The sequence below is a fragment of the Cricetulus griseus genome, chromosome 7, assembly GCF_003668045.3.
Source record: "Cricetulus griseus strain 17A/GY chromosome 7, alternate assembly CriGri-PICRH-1.0, whole genome shotgun sequence".
Lineage (NCBI taxonomy): Eukaryota > Metazoa > Chordata > Mammalia > Rodentia > Cricetidae > Cricetulus > Cricetulus griseus.
This window is the reverse complement of record NC_048600.1, coordinates 72,011,220-72,017,275: the sequence shown is the minus strand read 5'-3', so window position 1 is coordinate 72,017,275 and position 6,056 is coordinate 72,011,220.

Genomic DNA, 6,056 nt, shown 5'->3' with positions numbered 1-6,056 from the left:
CAGACCCTCCTGCCTCTACCTTCCAGGTGCTAGGATTATAAGGGCCTGGTTTATGCAGTGTAGGTAGTTAAACCAGAGCCTCATGCATGCTAGGCAAACACTCTGCCAACTGATCTACACCCTCAGACTTGGACTTTTTATCTTTTTTAAATTTTTTTATTTTAATTAGAAAGAAGATTATTTTACATGTCAATCCCTGGTCCCTCTCTCTCCCCTCCTCCCCTGCTCCCCCAAATAACACCCTACCTATCCCATACCCTTTCTACTCCCCAGGGAGGGTGAGGTCTTCCATAGGATGTCTTCAGGCTCTGTCATATCCTTTGGGATAGGGCCTATTCCACCCCCTTGTGTCTAGGCTCAGGGAGTATCCCTCCATGTGAGATGGGCTCCCAAAGTCCATTCCTATGCTAGGGATAAGTACTGATCCACTACAAGGGGATCCATAAATTTCCGAGGTCTCCTCACTGACACCCACATTCAGGGGGTCTAGATCAGTCCCATGCTGGTTTCCCAGCTATCAGTCTGGAGACCAAGAGCTCTCCCTTGTTCAGGTCTGCTGTTTCTGTGGGTTTCACCAGCCTGGTATGGACCCCTTTGCTCATCAGTCCTCCTTCTCTGCAACTGGATTTCAGTTCAGTTCAAGGTTTAGCTGTAGGTGTCTGCTTCTACTTCCACCAGCTGCTGGATGAAGGCTATAGGATGGCAAATAAATTAGTCATCAATCTCATTATCAGGGGAGGGCATTTAAGGTAGCCTCTCCTCTGTTGCTTAGATTGTTAGTTGGTGTCATCTTTGTAGCTCTCCAGACATTTCCCTAGTGCCTGATTTCTCTTTAAACCTATAATGTCTCCCTCTATTATAATATCTCTTATCTTGCTCTCTTCTGTTCTTCCCCCAATTCAACCTTCCTGCCCCATCATGTCCTCCTCACCCCTCCTCTTCTCCCCTTCTCCTTCTCCTAGTCCCCCTCCCCCATGCTCCCAATTTGCTCAGGAGATCTTGTCCTTTTCCCCTTCTCCAGGGGACCATGTATGTCTCTCTTAGGGTCCTCCTTGTTTACTAGCTTCTCTGGTAGTGTGGATTGTAGGCTGGTAATCCTTTACTCTATGTCTAAAATCCACATATGAGTGAGTACATACCATACCTGTCTTTTTGTGACTGGGTTACCTCACTCAGAATGGTTTCTTCTAGTTCCATCCATTTGCCTGTGAATTTCAAGATTCCTTTTGTTTTTTTTTCTGCTGAGTAGTACTCCATTGTGTAAATATACCACATTTTCTCTATCCATTCTACAAATTCAATGCAATCCCCATCAAAATCCCAGCACAATTCTTCACAGACCTTGAAAAAACAATTCTCAACTTTATATGGAAAACAAAAGACCCAGGGTAGCCAAAACAACCCTGTACAATAAAGGAACTTCCAAAGACATCAACATCCCCCTGACTTCAAGCTCTATTATAGAGCTATAGTCCTGAAAACAGCTTGGTATTGGCACAAAAATAGACAGGTAGATGAATGGAATAGAATTGAAAACTCTGATATTAACACAAACACCTACAAACACCTGATTTTTGACACAGAAGCTAAAATTATACAATGGAATAAAGAAAGCATCTTCAACAAATGGTGTTGGTATAACTGGATGCTGGCATGTAGAAGACTGCAGATAGATAAATGTCTATCGCCATGCACAAAAACTTAATCCAAATTGATCAAAGACCTCAACATAAATCCAGCCACACTGAACTTATTAGAAGAGAAAGTAGGAAATACCCTTGAACAAATTGGTACAGGAGACCGCTTCCTGAACATTATACCAGTAGCACAGACACTGAGATCAATTAATAAATGGGACCTCCTGAAACTGAGAAGCTTCTGTAAGGCAAAGGGCACAGTCAGCAATCCGACAGCCCACGGATTGGGAAAAGATATTCACCAACCCCACATCTGACAGAGGGCTGATCTCCAAAATTTACAATGAACTCAAGAAGCTAGTCTCCAAAACACTAAATAATCCAATTAAAAAGTGGGATACAGAACTAAATAGACAATTCTCAATAGAGGAATCTAAAATGACTGAAAGACACATAAGAAAGTGTTCAACATCCTTAGCCATTAGGGAAATGCAAATCACAACAACTCTGAGATACCATCATGTACCTGTCAGAAAGTCTGAAATAAAAAACACCAATGACAGTTTTTGCTGGAGAGGATGTGGAGAAAGGGGAACACTCCTCCACTGCTGGTGGGAGTGCCAACTGGTACAGCCACTGTGGAAATCAGTATGGCGATTCCTCAGGAAAATGGGGATCAGTCTACCGCAAGATCCATGTATCTTAGGCATATACCCAAAAGAAGCACATTCATAAAACAAGGACATCTGTTCAACTATGTCCATCGCAGCATTATTTGTAATAGCCAGAACCTGGAAGCAACCTAGATGCCCCTCAACTGAAGAATGGATTGACTTTTTAATCTTAATTAATTAATAATTAACTTTGAGACAAAATCTCACTCTGTGGCCCTGGCTGGAATTTACTATGTACATCAGGCTAGTCATGAACTCACATGTACATGTGCCACCTCGACAGGCTTTAATTTAATCAGTTCATTTATATATTTATTTATTCATTTATTATTTGTGCTTGTGAGTGGCAGTCAGAGGACAATTTATAGGCGTTCCCTTCCACCATGTGGGTTCCAGCGGTAGATCCCAGTTTCAGGTTTCACAGCAGGCACCTTTACCAAGGAATTCATCTTCTTAGCCCTGTTTTTGTTTGTTTTGAAACGGTATTTCTATGTAGTCCTGGCTGTCCTGGATCTACTATGTAGATCAGGCTGGCCTTGAACTCACAGAGATCCACCTGCCTCTGCCTCCTGAGTGCTGGGATTACAGGCGTGTGCCACTTTTAATTATAAATTTTATTTTTTTAAATTGAGCTGTACATTTTTTCCCCACTTCCCTTTCCCCTCCCCCCATGCTCCCAGGCTACTCAGGAGATCTTGTCTTTTTCTAGGCAGATCTATGTCTCCAAGGGTTCTCTTTGTTACCTAGGTTCTCTGGGGTTGTGGCCTGTGGGCTGGTTGTCCTTTGATTTATGTCTAATGTCCACTTATGAGTGAGTACATATATTTGTCTTTCTGGGTCTGGGTTACCTCACTCAGGATGAGCCTCTCTGTTTTGGTTTTTTTTTTTTTTTTTTTTTTTTTTTTTGTGTGTGTGTGTTGTTTATTGGGAGAAAGTAAGGGAATAAGGGAAGGGAAGAGAAAAGAGAGAGAAAGAAATAGACAGGGAGAGAGATAGACACCTGCCTCCTCAGACATTGGCAAAAAGAATGAGCCTCTCTATTTTTAATTAAAAACAAAACAAAACAACAACAACAAAAAAAACCACAAGCCAGGTCGTCATAGCTCACGCCTGGTCTACAAAGTGAGTTCCAGGACAGCTAGAGCTGTTACACAGAGAAACCCTGTCTCAAAACAAAACAAACAAAACAACAACAACAACAAAAACCAAAAAAAAAAAAAACCCATTAGTTGTTAAAAAATTAAGGTAAGGTAAGTTGTCAAAGGCCAGCAGCAGAATTCAAGTTTCCTGGGAACTGTCTGTGCAGTAGGTTCCTGCCCACTGAGGACCTGCAGGGCATTATTGTGTTTATTTTTATCAGTGTCTGTAGGAGGAACTGGAGGATCTGAGAGAAAAGCAGTGTGTTTCCTGCCATCTGACCAGTCAGGTGACCCGGGCCTGCCGTGCCCTAAGCCTCCACACTGCGTTGGACTGTGTAAATATCTCATAATGTTTTTTTTTTGGGGGGCGGGGAGGGTTCAAGACAGGGTTTCTCTGTGGCTTTGGAGGCTGTTCTGGAACTAGCTCTTGTAGACCAGGCTGGTCTCGAGCTCACAGAGATCTGCCTGCCTCTGCCTCCCGAGTGCTGGGATTAAAGGTGTGTGGCTCTGCAGGCTCATTCACTTAATATAGCGTCTTCATTATAGTCCAGTGTGTCCTCAGAGAGCAATTCAGATATTCTTGTGTGTGTGCGTGCGTCTGGACTATCCAAGGCTAAGCTCTGCCCATGGTCTAGAACCCTCTCTCCCTGCTCTTCTGAGCAAGCTATGTGCCTTCCAGGAGCCCCAAGCCCTCTAGGCCAGCTGGAGCATATCAGGCCACAGCAGCCCATCCATCTGGTCCCCCCAGGGAGGGTGGGCCGGTCCCAAGAATCAGCAGGCTCCAAGGTCCCACTGATAACAGGAGGTGGAGGCAGAGGATGGGAGCAGGCAAAGATCTAGCAGGTAGGGTCTGTAGTAGGGAGATGGGCAGTTGGAGCTGTTTGAGGCTGGGGGTCCCCTACCCCACAGGACAGAAAAGGTGTGACCTCTGTCTTTGAGCCCACAACTGTCTGCTGTGTGGTCTAGGCACAAGTCAGCCCCTCTCTAGTCTCCAGATTCCTCTTAGATTTCCTGGTGGCAGCCTGGTTCTCTTAAAGGAAGGAGGCTGGGTCCAGACACCATCCTGACCACCTCTGGTGTCTAGGTGTCCCTGGTTCCTGTTCCACCTGTCTCCAGAGAGGATGTTCAAAGACACATTTACATCCTCTGGACCCCAAATGCTCTCATGTACACGTGTCTGGGCACTGCGACGTCTGTACAAGAAGGCCACCCTGGCTTGTTTACACATCCTAAAGTCAGAGGCCCCTGCCAGGGAGGGTCAGGATAGGTGAGAACCTGCAGCTGTGTTCAGACACTTAGCTGACTCAGGGGAGGGGACTACAGCCCTACGAAATGGTGGGATGTGGATGCTGTTTCAGGGGACTTTGGAATCTACCTGGAATATTTGTTTCTTCCCAGAAGGTACAGAGGACCTTCCCGGCCAATAGGCTGGATCTAGTGACCTCCTCATTCTGTACCACCCACAACGTTTGTCTTCATTTCCTATCCCCACATCTGCTTTCCCCTTTTCTTTTCTTCTTGAGGCAGGGTCTCATTGTGTAGCCCTGGCTGTTCTGGAATTGGCTGTGTAGACCAATCTGTCCTCATACTCAGAGATCGTCCTACCTCTGCCTCCTGAGTACTGGGATTAAAAGCATGTGCCACCACCACCACCACCACCACCACCACCACCACCACCACCGAGCTTCCCACGCCCCTTTCTTTTGAGACAGTGTCTCACATAGCCCAGGCTGTCCTTGAACTCACTATGTAGACCAGGCTGGTTTTAAATTTGCAGAGATCTGTCTGCCTCTGCCTCTTGAGTGCTAGAATTATAGGTGCAAGCTACCATACCCCGTTAAAGTGGTGCTGGAATAGAAAGCAGGGCCTTCGTCATGCTATGCAGGCACTGTGCCAGTTGAGCTGTATCCCAGCCTTAGATTTTGTTTTTTGTAAAGCAGGGTCTTGCTATGTACCTCTGGCTAGCCTGGAACTTGCTATGCAGGCTCCAAGTGCTGGTGTGACAGGCTTGAGTCACCACACCCAGCTGCCACTTCTTACATATTGGTCATTACATCTACCTCTCTGGTCTCCAGTTCCCTTATCTGTAGAATGGGAGAGCATAGCTCATGCCTGAGTGGGTGCAGAGAGCAGTGAGGGAGTTCCAGTGTCAGGTGCGTGTGGAGGTGGACTCATTTTTAGGAAGAGTTTCTAGTCTGGAAATCCCCACTCTTGTACAAGAGCGCTTCATGCTCTCTCTCCATCAGGGTGTCACAGAGTGGGGGCTGGGAATTCCACCTACTCTCCCCTGCCAGCCAATTTTCCCAGCAGTCCTCAGTGCTCTCTGTTGCAGTCATATCCCAAAGCATGTATACTTCTCGTGTGTCAATGAAAGGCTCCAAGCAACTTGTGGGGGCGTCTGGTCTGGCTGTGGTCATGGGACTTTTGTACTGCGACCTCCGACAGGGACACCTGCTCAGTGCATGCACTAGGCTGCAGCCTCCCTTCTCCCCTTGGTTTTGACCGCTCACGCTCACCTGCAGAGGAGGAGCCAGGTTTTATTTGATAGACAGCTCCAGCAGGGTAAAGTGGCTCACACTTGTAGTCCTAGCACTTGGTTATTGTTC